Genomic DNA, 19,884 nt, shown 5'->3' with positions numbered 1-19,884 from the left:
TGTGCCCTCTCTGATGAGGAGGCACATGATTATCAGGCTGTAAAGGTGGCAATCCTAGACACATTGGACATTACCCCCAAAACCGTCCAATGCCAATTTTGGGGAAAAACCTATCCATCAGGGGCTCGAACCCAAATCACAGCCCAGGAACTGAGAGACGCATGCTAGTGGTGGCTGCAACTGGAGCGATCCTCTGCCACAGAGGTAACTAAACAGAACGTTACGGAGCAGTTCCTACATATCCTTCCCCCTCATGGGAGGACATGGGTAATGCGGCAACACCTCATCACCTTGAGTGAAACGGTATGCCTTATAGAAGACTTCCTAGCCACGGAGAGTGCCACCCAGGGCTGCCTTCCCCTTCAGATGCGTTGTCGTGGCTGGGGGAAGGGGACCTGACCAGCCTCGAAAACTGGGGGCTGGGTTTGGGGGGGAGATGTATAGCAAAGAGGCATGGCCTCCCTCAGAGACAGACAGCGAGGTAGAGCCAGATGCCCCCTGGTGGGTGGAACCCAGAAGGGCTAGGCCACCATGCCAGAAGCAGAACAGGAAGTATAAGAGGCAGGTTGTGCAGCTGAATTGAGGCGGAACTGCCGAGGGAGACAGATGCTTCCAGCCTGCTCCTGGAGCTGGAACCCGTGGAAGACTTCGGCTGTCCCAAGGAGCCTGCCCAGGTACCAGGACTGCCTGACATGCTCAACACTGAAGAGTTGGTGAGACTGCCACTTGCAGTGTACCCCAGGGAAACAGAGGAAGCAGCCCAGGGGAACCAGACTACCATCCATCTGTGGAGCTGGCGGAGACATGGTCAGTGTGTTGTGGGTGTTAGGGCCCTGGGCTGGGACATGGTGGAGTTGGGTGGGCCCACATCCTCCCTGTCACTCCACCCCTAGGGTGGCAGTACTCCCCCTCCTTAGGCTAGGAGGCCAGCGCTTCTCAGAGCACCATAGGTTGTAGTTGGTGCTCACCCCTTGCCTGAGCCCCATAGAGTGTGTTTGGTACTCAACCCACTGCTGGCGCCCTAAACTGCTTGCTGGATGCTCACTGCCCTATTGGGGCCCTAGACTGCTTCCTGAGGCCCCCACCTTTGCTGAGGGCCTGGGCCTCCCCGAACCAGTCACAGCTACTCTGTCTAAGTGTCAACCTTTGACTGTGTGGGTGCCCCATCCTGGCGGAGGGCCTGGGCCCCTGAACTATTCACTGCCCTACCCTGCCTATGGGTTGGGGGGGCAGAGACTGCTAATTTCCCCATTTACGTAGCTTGTTGTTTCAGAAGTGGGTGTAGCAAAGGAGCGTGGCCTCCCTAAGAGAAGACAGTGAGGGAGAGCCACACACGCCTACACATGTACAGTTGGTATACTGCTTTTTTTATCATAGACTGAAAATCTCTTGTTTTATAGGAGCAAAATTGATGCTCATTCACAGAACTATACAACAAATTCTTAAATGGAGGATTGCAACAATCAGCTTAAAATCTATCACACAAATGAAGGGAAGTACATGTGAAATCTGTGGACAACCTACATCCTTCAAAAGAAGTTAGCACAAAAATTGGTTTCAAAAACCCCTTTAAACACTCTACAGCTCAAAGGTGAGTGGTGTTCTTTGTATGATGTTATCTTCAGCAGTACAGTGCAATGGTTAAAAAAATACAAGGACTGATCTGCTAGGAAACAAGTAATACATGTTTGCTTTCCCTGCCTGAATTTGTATTCCTCTGAAAGACGAGACTCCAGGAAAACTCAGACATAACACCCCACACTAAAATATTGCCACTGGCGTCTGCTTAAGGATTGATATAATAGGCCAATCATTTTGGGGGCATCATGTCCTTTTTTAAAAAAAGTTCCCACACTCAGATGGCTGTCAATGGTGGTGCCAGTGAACCGTTACTCAAAGCCCCCCAAACACTTTGTAAACTAGAAGCTGAGAGGACAATAGTAAATTTCAGTCCTAGAAAGAGATAGTGTACTGAATGCACAATACGAAGCTTTGTCTGCTTGGGGCTACTGTTGAAGGAGAAGGCTACTTAATCTCCTCATTTGCCCAGGGGATTCTAACTGTTTTAATGTGTCCTTTTTGAGAGCCTGTGAACTGGAGAATATAGGCTGGTAACAACTTTCTTTAGGACTACATCGGCAAAACCAAAAGCTGCTAACACAGAAAGCTAGCACAGTGGTGCTAATGAGCACAAAGAAGACCTTTAACTGTTTTTATAGCTATCATGGCTAGGGTTTCATGTCATTCTTTGGTGAAGGAATTAATTATTTGGTTTGTTTTATAACAGTCTAGCTTCTGTCACAGTGTGGAGGATGGCCTCTTCATCCATTTTTTTTTAAATAATAATAAAGCCTGATGCATCTTTAATGAACTGTGGGATTTCTGGGTTTTCTCCTTTTAATATACAGTGCAGACAGAAACCTGTATGTTCTTGATGACTTTAAAAATATATTACACTTTAATTAAGGACTACTACTGGTGAAAGTATGTTAAAAAGGTCAGTATATATTAATATTCAGGGGTAAATTCATATGTAGCAGAGTTATATCACTGTGAGCTGGTAAAAATTAGAGGAGAAGAGACTGTTAATACTTAGTTTGAAGATAAATGAGAGCTGCTGCTTTCTGTATTTCTACAAGGATGGATATTTTCAATAATCTGGCATTTTCTCTGTTATGCGTTGTGCAAAGTCTTTTGTAAGCATAAAAAATACAAAATTGTAAATGTGGGGATAGAGATATTAAAACATATGTAATAATACAAATACAGAGTATAGGTCCAATAGTTTGACTGTCATGTTACTGTTAATGGGAACATTTAAATAAGACAATAAAACTCTATTCAAGAAACCTTTCAGAGAAGTGTGGGATTGCTGAACAAGATAAAACTTAACATATGAAAGTACTACGCTATAAGCACAAGACTTTCCTTTACCTAACAAAGTATTTTAATGTACTTAGTCTTACTGGTCATGCATTCTGTAGCATAATTTGGCTATAATGAGCATAAATCATATTTTCTGCTAGGTCACATGATATTCTTTCTCTAGTGATGAGAACACCCAATATGTGTGTGGCTGTATGTGTGTCCATCCTTCCTTTTCTCCTTATCACTCTCTCACTCGTCCTTGTTTTTCCTCAATTTTTGTATTAAAAAATTCAAATATTAATGCACTACAACTGCGGCCAAAGTGCTAACGAGAGACCCAGGACAAGAGGACAGGTTCAAGAGCTGCAGGTTGTGTGCTTTTTCCTGCAGTAGCTAAGAGTAAGCAGCACATTTATCTCTTCATATTAGCACTTCTTATCAAATACTGTATGAACCATAAATAACAGACTATCAACTATTCTACAAGCTCCAGCACAGCCGCAGGTTTCAAAGGTTGTCTGTTCTCTCCTTTGTGAATGCAATCTATGTCAGTCTCATGAAGAATCACACATATTTACTCATTTAACCAAAACAAAAACAAGACAATCAGATTAAAGCCATGAAAAATATATGTTGTGGTTAATTTGGAAGCATTAAATTAAACCTGCTTTAGTACTTTTGGGCCCTCTCTAGCTAAAATGATCTGCCTGGGTTTAACTTATTCTGAAGCATGTTCTGCTGTACAACAAATCTGCTTTCATATCAGCTCGTGCCTCTTGAGAATAGCCATGCAGGTGAGAATTTATGCTGAGAGGTTGGATTTACACCCATGGGTCATGAGCTAGATTCATGACCCAATTTAGTAAAATGCTGATAAAGTTTCTTGTTAACATGCTTTGGATGCAGAGTGTTTCAAGAAGGGTAATTTATTTATATGGCTGGGGTTCCTTCTTCTGGGACTCCTTGGTATATGGCTTGTGGCTACCAATTGGCCTGATAAAGTTATGAAAACCTACATCAATATGGCCCAAGTGTCCTCTCATTTTTAGTGGGGTAAATCATAAGTAGCTTCAGTGAAGACAATGGAGCTACATCGGTATTAGAAGAGAACCAGATTTATAGTATCTAAGTATCAGCATATATTTTACTATATATCCTTTACCATTTGCACACCTCATATTGACCCATACGAAGTTAAAGGACTCATGTGAGCAAGGTTAGGATGAGTAGAAAAAGGGAAAGGCTACAGTCAGTATTCTACAGGCTCTAACAAGTGGGTTTTATTTAGTCAGAAATAAACCCAGCAGATGCTGAGATCCAGAAGTCAATAGAGCAAATTCAACTCAGTCGTTCTCTAGAGAATTTTTGTTTGGCTAATTCCCTGTATTTCTGTTCAACTAAAATTCCTTTTATTATGGCTCAGCATTCAGAGATTTTCTATGCTGCCAAGTGAACTGATTTGATTTTCCCCAGGAATCATGGCAGCAATTCCATGCAATTCAAAACCATGGAATTCAACTGCTCTACACTTCCCTTCTTCCCCTGCAGTCCTTAGATGGAGGCTCAAGCCAAACCTTCCCTAGTGTTTTATGGAATGTGTATGATAGAGCAGACAAATGGTCCAGTCCACTCAGCATATTCAAAGCACCATCTGAGATCAACAATATATGTTTACCTAAAAAGACAATAATGAATAATGATTTAAGGCCCACTGCTGTTGGAGAAAAAGGATGAACACCCACACACGCACGATGGAATATAATACTAATTTACAAAATATACAGGCTGGCCAAGGGGCCAAACCCTAATACTCCCCAGGTAAGCCTGAGCTAACAGTGTTGCGGAAAGCTGAGTGGTCAGCCTCTAGAACAAAGGAATATCTAGTATTACCCAAGAGTGACTTCTCCAGCTGGATAGGAAGCAGCACTGATGAGCTCCAAACTTGGCTTAGGGCCTAGATCTTGTTCCTCAATCAAGTCTGCTTTGTGATGCTTGGGGGGTGCAAAGCAGACAAAATGGAGCAAATGAACAGCTGAAGATTCACCTGGGTAAGAAAATCCTCAAATGACAAAGGTCTGGTATAGCCAGTCTTATGCCATCTGAATTTGCAGCCCCCATATAGAAGGTGTGTTATGTACTTGGTGAAGGGGAAGTGCATGTGACTGGAGGACGCTTGTGCTCCCTTGCTGCCAGAATGGCCCTTTGGAGGCCATGGCAGCTAGGAATAAATTGGCCCTGAGACTACTCTAAATTATACTGCGTTTAAATAGTCCCAGGATCACATGGCATAAAGGGTGTATGCAGCCACCTTTGTCCCTCTTGCTTAGGTCTTGTACTGAGCATTGCTCAGTTGGACTGAAGGATCAGACTCCATGTCTTCTCAGTCAGAAAGATGGCCAGACATAGAGCCTAATATGTGTGGGGTATTTAAAGCAGGAGAGAAAACTCCAAGGGTGGAAAGTGGAATCTGTTCTTTTGGTTTGAAGACGGAAATTCATCTACATTTACAACATAATTTATGCCATAAAAATAGTTACTTGGCCTCAGACAGCTGGTTTGGGATCCTCATGAATCAGGCAAGAAAGTGGGGAAGTGGAGATAGGAAGATTCATTATGTGAAATCTCCCTCCCCATTTGGCTCTCTCAAGCCCAAATCTGTGCATCAGAATAGAAAGGCTTCAGTGGCTTGGCTGCATGTGAAGCCAAATTCTGCAACCTACTCTGACTTCTGTGGATGGAAAGAGCCTCTTGGTAGTTATAAATTACAGAGATCCCTGCACTAATGTAAACATAGCTACATTCACACATCTGTGTCCTATTAAATGAACAGTGGTTGCCAAAACAAGTATTATCATTTCCACCAATAAATAAATAATATTCTTAGGGCTAGTCACAAGCAAACTTCGCTTTACTGACATGGTTAACCCTGCCTCCACAGATTAGTGCTAGGGCTCCAATCCCATGGGCAACATGAACTTTGTGTGTAAAGCAAGAGCTGTTCAGTACTGCAGTAATACAAAATACATAATTTCTGGAAACTTTACAACTCCAGTGGACCTTCACTAATTCAGAATGAGTGAGAGCCCCATTGTGAATTATTCAGTTTTGTGAATTAGGGAATTCGTTGCAAGTCGTCCCATTCAGTATCTTTGTGGATGGATCCAGGGAAGGAATCCACCTTCTTTCTCCTCAAGCCTTGTTCCTCCCTCCCCTCAGAAGCTGTGAAGCAGCTATGGAACCATTTCACATACACTAATATAGCCATGAAACAGTAGTAGCCAACCATATACCTCCTATGCCCCACCTGCTTTCATGGGAGAAGTATCATTCTAGCAGCATGTTTTACAGCAGATTTATAAATCATACTTCAATACGGTATATGTCCTAGAGCCCTATGAATTATCATCAGACTGAACTGAAACTAAACTACCCATCTCAAATTACATGAAGATTGCCTTTTTATGGAGAAACATTGATTTTATATTGTTTAATGATGAGCAAATCCTGTCCCCTCATTGGTAGGTGTGGAGGGCCCCTTGGTGGTGAAACTGGTGCAGCGAGCAGTGCGTGACTAGAGGGCAGCTTCTCCACTGTGGATCTCAGCTCTATGGCTGTTCTCTATGCACCATCAAACAGAGAGTTGAGAGGGAAGGCTGTGGGGAAGCTAGTATTATGGCTGCCTGTGGTATACCTGGTCTGTAGTTAAACAGTAATTCACTCTCTAGTTCTGTCAAACTGACATCTTTTACAAGCACTGAGAATTCACAGTTTTCTTTTCTAATGTAAAAGAAAAGGTGCAAAGTAATAAAATGGATAATGTCTATCTTCCTTCCTCCCCCATCTCTCCAAGGTGTTAAGGCACACTATATGGTACTCTTTAGCTTTAAAGGTTTTTATTGCGTTACTCTGTAAATATGATTTTGTTTAAATTTCACTAACAGATCCTGTATTTTGTCTGCATTTCCCTCATGGAGGGCTTACTTAAAGGCATTTTTTGCCAAATCAAAAGCTTTCCTCTTTAGAATTAGCCTGCTCCTCCTGACTGATTCCCTTCAGTGGTATCACAATCCAGTGTTTTTGAACAATGATGGGAGAAGGAATAGAGGGAAATGAATGGAAGCATGAATGATGGGAACCAGGGAAACTTACAGTGGTGTCATTATCTTTAAATTACCTGGAGCTGTATTTAAGAAAGCATAGTAACTTGTATGTTGTGATCTCTTTAGATAGATACCTCCAGGTAACTTGAAAATTAGTAAAACTAGTCAATAAGACATTTAAAAAAACAGTTTTTAAATGTGTATACACACGTGTGCTCTCAGGTACCCAAATCTTTCCCATATGCAGCTAGTTATTTTCTTGTAGTAGACAGTCTGAAGTGGTTCTAGTCGGGAGGGATCTGAATTCAGACCATTGCAGACCAATTCAGAAAGGGAACTCCATGTACAGAAAGAGATATTTGTGACAGAAGTGAATGGACATGTAAAGGATAACATATTTGGCTGAGTAGATGGGATGAGGGAGCAGCATGAAAACAAATAGGGGGAGAGAAGTAGGGAGGGGCAAAGTTATACAAGGACAAGCTTTGGATGCAGTGTATGTTGAGGAAGCCAGTGGAAGGATGCAAAAGGGGTCGGGGCATACAGTCAAATGTTAATTGCAATGCAACAAAGCCATAATTCTGCTGATGGCCAAAGAGACATATTTTTCTCCCTTCATGGAGAGTGTTCACCTGCTAGCACATTTCCTTAGACAGTATCAATATATTCAGAAGAAGGTAATATGCAGAAAATAAGTATATTTTGCAGTTTAAAAACATTAGGAAAACTATACTGTGTGAATACTAAACAGTTTGATACACTGAATATATTAAATACAGTACTCATTATATGCTGATTGAATTTACAGTCCTCAGTGGGATCAATTTGCTTATTACAGATGCCCCTCCCCCCCAGGTTATGCAAACCTGATCTACGCAAATCTGCACTTACGGAAAAAGTTTTGTAATCTAGAAATAGGACGTGGGTTTTGGGGGTTTTTTTGGGAGGGGGTTGGTGTCGTGGTTGAGTATACATTATATGTATACGGAACAGAATGCTTGCATAAGTCAGGGAGTGTCTGTATAACTTTTGTAGAAACAAGTATATACAATAGCAAAAGCTGTGCAATCACTCCTCACAACCATCTGTCTTCATTTTCTTGTAGCTTTCTGAAGCGTTTGTCTTTTGGCAGAGTTAGAACAGTGGTGATTTTACCCTCCCTAAATGTTCAATCTATTTAGCATTTGCAAGTTATTGGAGAGTGTGGAAATTAATTGGTGCATAAGGGGCACTTTTTGGCTTGGCTACAACTCAAAATGCTGGACAAAAAAAACCTGCATACACTTCTATTTGGTACTAAGAGGAGCACAAGCTGCCTAGTAAAAAGGTGTAATAAAAGTGCTGTTTCTGAGGCCTGGTCTACACTATGAATTTAGGATTGTATAACTATGTCACTCAGGGGTGTGAAAAATCCAAACCCTTGAGTGACACAGTTAAACTGACATATCCCTTCGTGAAGATGGTGCATGGTCAGCAGGAGAATTCTCCCATTGACCTGGCTACTGCCTCTGGGGGAGGTGGAGTATCTATTCTGATGAGAGAAGCCCTCCCGTCGATACAGGCAGTGACTTCCATGAAGCACTACAGCAGCAGTGCTATAGCATTTTAAGTGTAGACCAGCCTTTAGTACTTCTGACCTGGTGCACGTGGAGACATGCTATCAATCACTTCCATAGCCAGGCAAAACACTTCCAGCCACCAGTACTTAACTGACACAATGGCACGCATAAGGCTTCTCTGCATACTTCCAGTTGTAAATGCTGAAATGGAGCACTGAAAGTACAGACAAGTCAAGAAAGTTAAGATAGCTGAAAGTCACACGGCAAGGTTAAATCACCATGGGAAGAGGAAGAGTGAATTTGTGGCTAAGGCAATGGTTTCCCAGTGTTTGGGTTTGAAGTCCCCCACCCCCATTGTGATGGAGCTGTGCCCACCCTCAACCTTGGCCTTTCACACTGTGGCATGGTTGCTTATCTCACCTATGTTTTGTCCATCCTTTTCCTCTGTCACATCTTTATGAAAGAGAAGTCACCTCCCTCCTAAAGATAAAGGTGTAGGCTAGCCACAGGTCTTATGGGAAGGGCCCTGCCTTGGGAGTCAGATCACTGGGTTGTAGGCCCAGTTCTGCCGTGTGACTTTAGGCAAGTCATTTCACCCCTTGGGACCTCTGTTTCCCCTCCCACTGTTTGTCTATTTAGTTTGTAAGATCTTTGAGCCAGGGCGTCTGTACAGTGCCTAACGCAATGGGGTTCTGATCTTGGTTAGGGTCTTTAGGCATTAGTTTAATACCAATAATAATAATTAAAGTGTAGCAACAGGATTCCAGACTGTGCCTCAGCTCTTCCTTTATGAGCGTGGGCAAGTCATTGAGGCCAAAGGTGTTTGTTTTCTTTCTTTTTAATGTAAATACATGAGCCTGATCCTCCTCTCCTAGTTACTTTTGGTTTACACTGATGTCAATCAGATGAAAATCAGAGCCCTTAAATGTAACAATCATAAGATGCTTTTTTGGCTAAAGTCCAAAGCTGTATTAGTTTTATTTGGCAAAGTCTAATAATACCATCATTAATCATTTTATGTTTTAATAACCTACTCCCAATGAAATAAGTGATTAATCTTCTTAATATCTGGCCTGCCTATTGTCTTGTATTTTCTTTGACTTCTTTAATATGGTTGGCAAGTGTAATTTGTGAGCGTGTGTGTTTATGCATCACATTTGCTCATCAGGTTCATATATATCTGGCATCTTAGAGATAAGGATGTATTGTATAATGTGTACACTTGAAATTTATTTATTTGTGCATATGCAGTATCGATACACACTTCTTAGGCACTAGATCATGCTGTTTAGGCACAGTCCAGTAAGGGCTGGTGAGACAATGTTACATCACCCTATGGTGAGCAGTGGAAGATATTCAGCTTTAGGGTGGCAGAACACTTCTCTGAGCCTCCCAAACAAGGGGAAAGGAATACTTGCTATAACAACCCTCGGCTGGGTGCAGCTTTTTTCCCTTGAACACCCATGCTGTGGGGTAGTGTGGAGAGTGGGGAGGTGAGACCATGGTTCCATCTCCTCCCTCCCCACTTTAGAGCACTGTGCAATGCTCAGAGACTAGGGAAAGGGCAGTCTGCACACATTTCTTCAGATCTTTGCTCCCTCCTTCCATGTGCACTGATGTCAGCACCAGAGAGTATCTGTCCATTTGCCTTAAAAAAGTGAAAATTCTAACACATTGTTTGCAATTGCAAGTGAGGGCTGTATTTAGCAAATAAACAAAATCACGTTTGTGATTATTCACTGATAGACCATAGACTTTGAAGGCTTTGTGATTCTTTAAATGGCAGGCTATAGTGTTTTTTAAATACCATGTACTCTGCTTTCCCCTGACAGCAAAAGATCTGGTAACATTTGTGTGGATTAATGAAAACAGATGTTTGTACAGTATGTGCACCAGGTATTATGACTATGTCTACATACAAGGTTATGAAAAAAATGGGATTGTGGTACATCATATGCTGTTTTCTAGGTCTCCACTAGAGGGAGATCACTAGAAAGCAGAATAAACATTCTTTCAATGTCTAAAAAGCAAGTGTAGGACAATGATCACATTTCTGTTTAAGCAGGCCTCTTTGGATGACTTTGTGTTTAAGGAATCATAATCAAACTGAAAGCTGTCTATACTTGTTTTCCAAAGAGTTCACAACAATATATTTATGCAAAGGAAACTCCTGCAAATTATTATTATTTTTCGTAGACTAAAGTTTTTTTCATATTTGAAACTGTAAGCAGATTTCTCGTTTTTGAGCTGCTTTTTATTAAGACTTGTTGGTTTGGTAATTATTTATTTATATCCTCTTCTTGGATAAAAATAATAGAACTTCAATTTATGTTCATTAAAAATGTGAGAAATACAGTATCACATGTTGATATTTTGCCCTTCTCTTAATATTTATAGTTATACTACATCTATTCTAAATCACAAGGAAATACTTTAAAATCTCAAATGTTCTACATTTATTGGTTTCAGCCTGTCTTGATTATCAGTGCCTACAGAGAGAGGGTAGTTGCTCATATAAATAGCGAGAAACCATTTAAATCATATTAGGCTTTAGAACGTGGAATTATTTGTAAGAATGCAAAATTAAAAGTGTAACTCTTTTCAGTTTGTATATTTAATAAAAAAGAGACAATGAAACAAGTCTGGGAGCAGCCTTGTCTCAGAGCTCACTCCTTCCACTAATTAATGTATTTTAGTTATTTGCTTAGGCATATATTCTTCTATTGATGTGCCCTCATGACTCCCATTAAGAGGATAATATATCTCTATACTTTACCATAGGTCCAAATTTCTAACATTCTCAGGAGTCATCCTTACTCTCACTTGAGGAAGGAAATCAGGATTCTTTTGTGTTGAAGTACTATACATACATATATACAGTGAGCTTCATTCTACACAGTTTTGCCCATTGAGTTGTCATTTATACCTGTGCAAAGTGAGGGTAAAATATTGCCTAATCAAAATGGAAGCATTCTTCACACCTAGATAAAGTGGGTAAGTGACTATACCGGGGCAAAGACCAGTATACATACAATATTTAAATTTTTTTTAATGTTTTTTGTGTGTTCACAAAAATCAGATGGAGTACATGACAGGTGAGCGTGGTACAAAAGGTTTTATTGTCATGAAATTTGGAATAGTCACATTATTCACAAACACACTATACTGGTCAGCTCAAAGAAGAGCTGATATAACCTTAATACTATATGATATCAGCGAGTTTCTATCTATGTCACATATGTTGTAGAAAAATGATTTTAGGAATGCCTGAGTTCCATAGTGCCCTGCTTATAAATCCAGATGCTTCACGTAGAAAGTCTGTCATCAATCTTGCCCTTTCTGTGTCTAAATCGGGTGTAATTTTAGGGGGAAATTGCATATTTCGGGCAAAGAGGAAGCCTTTCTCTACCAGGAAAATTTTCAAATAACTGTACAGGCAGCTAAGATTTTACAATGCAGTTAGGATGTGTAAAAGCTGCTATAGCAAATCAGACTTGAGCTCAGTCGAGTGTAGTACCCTTTCTCAGACTGTGGCCAGCACCAGATGCTTCAGAGGAAGATTGAGGAAACTTTGTGTTAGTAAAACCTTGCACTATGGCACTAAAAATAGCAGTGTAAGCATTCCTGCTTGGGCTGAAGGTCAGGATCTGAGACCCACCCCTCTTGCTGGGTTTCAGAGCCTGAGCTCCAGCCCAAGCGGAAACATCTAAACTACTGTTTTTAGTGCCATAGTGCAAGGCTCATGAGTCCGAGTCTGTGGCTGTGGGTTCTCAGACTTGCTGTCTTAAGGCATAGGTGCTGAAACTAGAGGTGCTGGGGGTGCTACTGTACTCCCTGGCTTGAAGTGGTTTCCATCATATACAAGGTTTACAGTTTGGTTCAATGGCTCTCAGCACCCCCACTGTACACATTTTTCCAGTATCCCTGCCTTGATGGTTTTGTTTGCTTGGTTTTTTTGCAGTGTAGACATACCCAAAAGGTTCTCTCAAAGCCATGTCTCTAAGAGGCCAGCATGATTTAAAAATGAAGGGTTGAATTGTGGCCCTATTGGCAAAATACCCATTGACTTCAATGGGGCCAAGATTTTGCATAATATTTCTAATTTTCCAGAGAAGGCTGAGCAGTAAAAGCAGTACATTTTTCAAATGTTTTGATGTCTTTTCTTCCTTATGTAAATATAAAATATTCAGATTCACTATTTTGTCATGAAACGATAGGCAGCGCATTTAACGTTCAACAGCGATATGCACTGTGTATTCACAAAATGTTATCATCTGACCTGAGAATACTTTACATATGACTCAAAATGACAGGGATTAGCAATATACCATGTAGAAGTCTCTTATTTTTGCCACTGAGGTACAGTGCATGCAGCAGTACTGAGAACTTCTTATATACTTTGTCCTGTGAATGACCTCAGCTTTGATGTACCACAAAATTAATTCAGCATATCATCCTGCTTCTTGGCCTCCCTTTAATAGAGACTGTCATTCCTGCCAGATTATCCCATATAAAGTGATTTGATCATATGAACTGATTTCCAAAATGAATTAACCAAGACGCAAACTCTTTTCATAATTAAGTTGGCATTTGTATCTGAACTGCAGCTCCAGAAGTATTACAGTGCTTTTATCCAATAAGCTACTTGGCCCTTAACACATTAATATTTTTTTCTTATTAAAGACGTAATCCTATTTTAATCTTTCTCACTATACAGAGCATATCACGTGAAGATGAGAACATTCTAAACAGCCAGTAATAAGGTGATGCCTTTGTTCCCACAAGAGAGAGAGCTAACACCTGTACAACTTTTAAACCACAACACTGAGTCACTTGGCATGAGATTAAAAAGGATGATATTGTTTTGGATTTCTATCCACTTACGCTCTGCCAAAACACTTACACTATATTTTTTTCAAGTATGTCATGTTGATTACCATTTCCAAAGAGGATTGCTTTTCCATAGGTGAAAGATAGTGCTCATAGTTTGTTAAGAAATTAACACTTTCACCTGTTGTTATAATCCCATAAATGTTACTAGAACACACCGAACAGTTTGTGAGTACCAGTAACTAAAATCGAAATGTGCAACCTGATTGTGTGTTCTACTCTACACTAGTCTTCAGTTATTTACAGTTAATATGAAAATTGAGTTTTTAAATGATTTATTACTTTTTGTGGACTTCCTCAAGCATTCCATACATGCAGACGTTGTAGTATACAATAGCCAGGTTAAAGTTGATAGGTTCCCTATATGTGAGATTATCGAGCATTCTTTGCAAGAATTTGAAAGTTTAAAATGACCAACATAAATATATATATAACACCTAAGATGTACTACGTGTTTATGGAATAAACAAAATTATGGTCCCTGCCATAAGGAATTTATAATCTAATTTTAGACATGAGCACAAGCAGCAATAAGAGGGAGGAGGAATAAAAGGGAAAGGAACAACAAGCATTACAAAAATGTTCCCATGCATTTACTTTGCCTTAAAATGTTTTGCTTACTGTTTTGAGCAGCCTGGTTGTGTCATTTACTTTACCTTATAAAAGTTCAACACATTGAAATGTGTTAACATAAGTATCTCCAGAAAATTAATATTCTCAATAAAGGCCCAAATCTAAGAAGTGCTGAACACATACTAGTAAAAGTGTGGCTATGATTGATGAACGCTTTGGGCAGATGTGGGCCCAGTTATGAGTGATTCTGGGTTGATTTCTGGTCTTTTTATCACAGTTATCTGAAATGTGATTACGTATATGTGTGCGGGGTGGTGGGGGCAGTGTCTTGTCTGGTTTCAGTGCAAAGCCAGGTGAAACACCATCATTTTGACTTTTTATGTCAACACAAATTTCAGAGAAAATTCAGGGAGAAGCAAAAGCACACAATGGTAAAGGCCTCACAAACTCCCGGGAAACCAAAACTACTGAGTCTTGCACAGTTCTATTCACTAAAAACTAGCCTGCCGTCCTTCTGGATTATATTAATATTACAAGCCTGGTCCTGAACACATGGCTATCAATGGGAGTATTGCCACTGGCATCAAATGGGGCAGGGTCGAGCCTTAGGTCATTGGAAGATGGAACAAGGATTAGGAGAAAGTGACTTTTGTCTCCTCCTCTTGAATGTATTCTTGATGGGAAATATTTTCACACAGCCTGACATTATCTTTAAATTCCAACTGGTATGTTGTTTTAGGACCATTTTATAAAACAAGGATAGTTTATTGGTTTAAGACAGTGTAAACGAAAAGCAATTATAGAGCACCTCTATCTCAGAGAAAATCTGACACATCCAGCCTCAAAGAAATATGTTAGGAATTTCATATAGGTTGAATTAAATGCTACAATTAACAGCATTTCTATTTTTTTCCTTCAGTCCAAGTTCTTGTGATTTTTGATCAGTTACAGTTCTTCTGTTACTCTCTGTCACTTATGTAAGTAACTCTAATCACAATAAAGAATTTATTAGATAAATTTTGCCACTTTTAGTGAATTGACCATGATCAGTTTGTAAAATTGTCAATTGTCTACTGGAATCTGATATCTATATACTGAACACACAGAAATATAAGGTCTTCAAACATTCTAGAATTCAGACTACTCTCCCTTACTGCCTAGATATCAGAGTGAAAGGGATTGATTAATACGCAGCTGATTTTAACAGCAAGGATGAAAGACTTTCAAAGGGACTTTAAGAGACTTTCAGGCTCCTAATCAGACTTAATAAAATATTCAAAATGGGGAAGGGGGAGAGTCAGAGGGAGGATTGTAGGTTTATTTGTCAGAGCCTGACTAACCACTTTACTGAAACAGATTCATCATAATGAGAAACAAACTATGGTTCTGGTATACACCTCCCTGTCATTTACAAGGACTGGATAGAATTTAACTGCACCCGATTATGGGTAATGTTCTTTAATCTATGAATTGTGTCATTTTGGGTCAGAATCAGATTCTGTTTCCTTACACAAATGGGACTTAGTCTTGAGAAGATAATTTTGTCATCTAATGAGGCTCCAGACTGCCACAAAACGATCATGGAGCGACATCCTGATATTCTTTGCCTCCTAATTATGTGTGTTGGTTATTAACTATAAAATTGTCCCAGCCTGAAAGCATGCTGGATATCTCAGCTGGTAGCAAAGCTGCCAGATGGCAGCACATGGAAGAAATAGTTCAAAATCTTTATGCTAGTGTAATCTTGCTCGCTATCTCTCTAGCATCTGCTGCTTTTCATTCAAGCTCCTTTGCAATGTTGTTCAACGGTGTGGGGGAGCAGAAAAGAGAGAGTGGGAGAAAATAACTCATTCAAGGACAGTCTCAATTTCTCATTTAGTTTTCTGTGATTGCCTCAAGTTTGGGGGTGTTTTGTTTTGTTTTCCTACTACTGCTATCTTTTAAGATAAGGTTGATTGAATATCTAACTCTTCAAATTTTTTATTATTTGTATTGTGCTAGAGCCTAGAAGACACAGTTATGGTCCAGGACTTTGTGCTAGGTCCTGTACAAACACAGAGCATGTGTTATGAGAGTCATGTCAAGGGTGCTCTGAATTCTGGTGGATAGGCATTCTTTAGCATGGGATTTTTCAATCTTGATAAATAAATAGTAATTCCATCTCAAGCAACATAGTTTTCATTGAGGAAGCGTAGTTGGTTAAAAACTTTATTTAACCACTTTGGAAATTGCCATGTCATCAATTTTAGAGGTAGACACTAATGGAAAGAATTTCCCCACTACATGAACAACAGAAAGAGAAATACACACGTTACCAGGAGGTTAGAAAGGAAGAGACATAACAAAGGACCTTATGTTCTCAGATGATCAGCTTTAACCAGGCATCATTATGAGGTGTATTGCATGAAAGAGCCTCAGTTCATAGAGAAAGCATGGGGAAGAGAAGGAAAAATCATAACAAATATAAGAACCATGAATTCTGGATTTATGCTAATATGGAGATAAAGTAGAAAAAATTTCTTGTGTGCTTTGTGAGGTACTTTCCTTTCCAGAAGACAAGCTACGGTCTGCCTGCAGCCCCTCCAATCTGGCTCATCTGTTTGTGATATTCCATTGCCTCTGATGACCATCCCTACATGAAGTGGGTGCCAGGAGCAATGTGCAGATAGGACTCCAGACAATGAATGAATGAATAATGGCTGTGTATGCATGTGGTCTTGTGTCCCTTCCAAAACAGGACTGAAGCCCAGTTTTGTTGTTCTGCCTTGGGTTACACATGAAGATAGTTAATGCACCCAGGAAATCTATGTGTAGGCCAGCAACCTGTTTAGTGGACATATTTAAACTGTAATTTTCAAGACCTGGTTTTTGGTGATCCAAAATTTGGTGATTTGCTGCTTGATACCAGGATCCTTTCTTCCTGCTCAAAAGGTATACCAACGAGTTATGACAGGTACCTTGACCATGGCCAGCTTTCAGGTTTAACCTGCCATTCTCCACTTCTTTCTCATTATTGTAGGAATGGGAAACTACTTGGGTAACTGCTATAACTATCACAATATCCTCATGCTAGACTGAAACACCTACCGAGACCCCACTTATGGAAAATAAATTATATAAACACAGCCACAAATAACACATTCAATTTAAAAGGGCAAGAATAGACATCCATGCTGGCCTTTGTTATACTGTGCATCTGTCCATTCAGACCTACTCAAATTTGGCCAATGGATAAATACCAATATATTTTTCACCACTGCCCTAAAATATATACTTTGGAATTATTTTTTCAAACTTTTGTTCAGACAGTTCCTTAATGTTGAGAAAGGGAAATTATTATTACTTGTTGTATTGCAGTTTCACCCAATGACTTAATGAAAATGAGGCCCCCATTGAGATAGGTGCTGTACTAGCAGAATAAAAAGATAGCTCCTGCCCCAAAAATCTTATTTTACTATATTATAGACTGTGTTTCTCAGTGAGCTGAATGTCCAGCAAAGAAGCAGAATGAAGAGTGGGAATCAGAATGGGACTATTATAAATAAGTAGCCGTGATCCATTGAAAAGAATCATGAGGTACCCAGTCTTCACTGCTGGCAGAAAGGAGGGACTTCCTTTAGGATGAGATTTCATTTGCAGGATTCAGTAAGTTGGCTGAGTGAGCCCAATGTTAACACCCATACTGCAGGGACAAGGGTCTTATCAGTTGTGAGCAAGCACCAAGCCATCCTGATAGATGGCTCTAGCTATGGGCAGATCATATGTGTTGTATCAAATATGTTTGCTAAAGTAATTATTCCCACTTAGGACAACTCTGCCTGCCTTGACTTTCTTCACCTTTGGCATTACTAATTAAGTTCTGAGCTCCATTAATTTTAAAACCTACAAATTAGTGTATTTTCTTCATCCACATTAATATTTTTCCTACCACATTAATCTGATGTATAACTGACTGACAATAAGATCATCACCTCCTCCTCCATTGGGAGGAATCTTGTGGAATGAGGTGTGAAATAACAACAAACCAACAGAAAAAAAAAACTAACCCCCACCTACCTTCAGTAGGCAAGCCAAGTTTTGTAAATATGTCAACAAGGTGAAGAAATGTGAAATATTCTCTGTGCTTCAGTAAGCAGTCCATAAGTGCACAATTAAATCTCTAGTGCTGTCAGGTTATCTAGCTTTCTACTTTGCTGCTGTTGTATTGTGATAAATAATTTATCATTTATAAATTGTTATTTAAGGAGAGTTTACTTATTGTAAGAGGAGAAAATACGTTATCCTGAGCTTAGATAAAATAGCAGGTAGTCCTGTAGCCTTGACAGTTCCCTTGTCTCTCAGAAAATTCCCTGCATAGCAGGGTGAATTTATTAAGTAACACTGAGTTTCTTTAAAGAAATAGTCTTATCACAGGCTGTCATAAACAGATAGCTAAAGGTTAATGTCTCTTTCACCTGAAAAGAAAGTAACCTGAAGCACCTGACCAGAGGACCAATCAGGAAACCGGATTTTTTCAACTCTGGGTGGAGGGAAGTTTGTGTCTGAGTTCTTTGTCTTCTGCCTGAATCTCTCTCAGCTAGAGAAGGATTTTTTCTATTTCCTGCTTTCTAATCTTCTGTTTCCAAGTTGTGAGTACAAAGTTGGTTTTTTGTTTTGTATTTACGTGTCTATAGTTGCTGGAGTGCGTTAAATTGTATTCTTTTTGAATAAGGCTGTTTATTCATATTTCTTTTAAGCAATTGACCCTGTATTTGTCACCTTAATACAGAGAGACCATTTTTATGTATTTTTTTTCTTTTTATATAAAGCTTTCTTTTAAGACCTGTTGGAGTTTTTCTTTAGTGAGGAACTCCAGGGAATTGGGTCTGCAGCTCACCAGGGAATTGGTGGGAGGAAGAAGTCAGGGGAAAACCTGTGTGTGTTAGATGTACTAGCCTGACTTTGCATTCACTCTGGGTGAGGGGGGAAGAGAGATTGACTCTCGGTAATTCTGTTCTCCAGGCTGGGAACGGGGAGGGTGGAATCCCTCTGTTTAGATTCACGGAGGTTGCTTCTGTGTATCTCTCCAGGAACACCTGGAGGGGGGAAGGGAAAAGGTTTATTTCCCTTGGTTGTGAGACTCAAGGGATTTGGGTCTTGGGGTCCCCAGGGAAGGTTTTTGGGGGGACCAGAGTACCCCAAAACACTCTAATTTTTTGGGTGGTGGCAGCAGTACCAGGTCCAAGCTGGTAACTAAGCTTGGAGGTTTTCATGCTAACCCCCATATTTTGGACGCTAAGGTCCAAATCTGGGACTAGGTTACTGACACAGGCTAGGAGGAATTTTAAGACTCTAGTAATGAGTACAGGGTAACTTACTTTTCTTTAAGATGATGAAAATTTTAGATGTCTGGTAAATGACATACTGTCACTGAGATGTATCATCTTGTTTTTTCAGTACTGTCAATTTATTTGGTGCTGTAGAGTAAACAAAAATAAAGACATCTCCTTCCCCTAGGAACTTACAGTTTGTTTTCACTGTGTTTATATAACCTCCTATGACCTGACATGTTACCTTAGGCAGGTACTATCTTAACGAATGAAGGTTTATTTTTTTTAACTCACCTGCTTAAGATGGTTGACATGTTTGGGTTAATATTTTATCTCATATACTCTAGAACACGGGTGGGCAAACTTTTTGCCCTGAGGGCCACAACTGGGTGGAGCAATTGCATTCAGGGCAAGGAATGTAGGGCTGGGGCAGGCAGTTGGGGTGTAGGAGGGGGTGCAAGGTGAATGAGGGGACTCAGGGAAGGGGTTGGAGTGCAGGAGGGGTGCAAGGTGCGGTGGGGACTCAGGGCAGGGGCTTAGGGTGCAGGAGAGGCACAGGGTGGGGCAAGGGGCTCAGGGCAGTGA

The 19,884-nt window shown here is 40.2% G+C and overlaps 1 protein-coding gene across 1 annotated transcript in view; it reads right to left on the bottom strand.

Moving 5' to 3' along the window:
• ROBO1 (roundabout guidance receptor 1) overlaps positions 1 to 19,884 on the bottom strand; it is a 1,059,329-nt gene that overhangs the window by 457,413 nt on the left and 582,032 nt on the right. The window lies entirely within an intron of this gene.

The sequence above is a fragment of the Gopherus flavomarginatus genome, chromosome 1, assembly GCF_025201925.1.
Source record: "Gopherus flavomarginatus isolate rGopFla2 chromosome 1, rGopFla2.mat.asm, whole genome shotgun sequence".
NCBI lineage: Eukaryota > Metazoa > Chordata > Testudines > Testudinidae > Gopherus > Gopherus flavomarginatus.
Note: the sequence above shows the minus strand (reverse complement) of the source record. Positions and strands in the feature narration are given on the sequence as shown.